This window comes from Aptenodytes forsteri, unplaced genomic scaffold (assembly GCF_000699145.1).
Source record: "Aptenodytes forsteri isolate BGI_AS27 unplaced genomic scaffold, ASM69914v1 Scaffold158, whole genome shotgun sequence".
Lineage (NCBI taxonomy): Eukaryota > Metazoa > Chordata > Aves > Sphenisciformes > Spheniscidae > Aptenodytes > Aptenodytes forsteri.
In genome coordinates, this window is record NW_008794601.1 from 38,916 (window position 1) to 39,119 (window position 204).

A 204-nucleotide genomic window follows, 5' to 3' on the forward strand; every position below is an offset into this window, starting at 1 on the left:
GGCCTGGGGGGAGGGTGGGGGCTGTTCACAACGAGCTGGGCTTCCCCCAGCGCTGCTCTGGCCCCAAGGAAAGAGGACACCCGGCTCCCAGCCCAGAAGAGGACCCCGGCTCACCCCGAGCGCCCATCGCAGCAAAGCCCGGCAGGATCTGTGCCCCCCCCCCAGCTCCTGGGGGAGCACAGGGAGCACCCCGCTCCGCTCCCA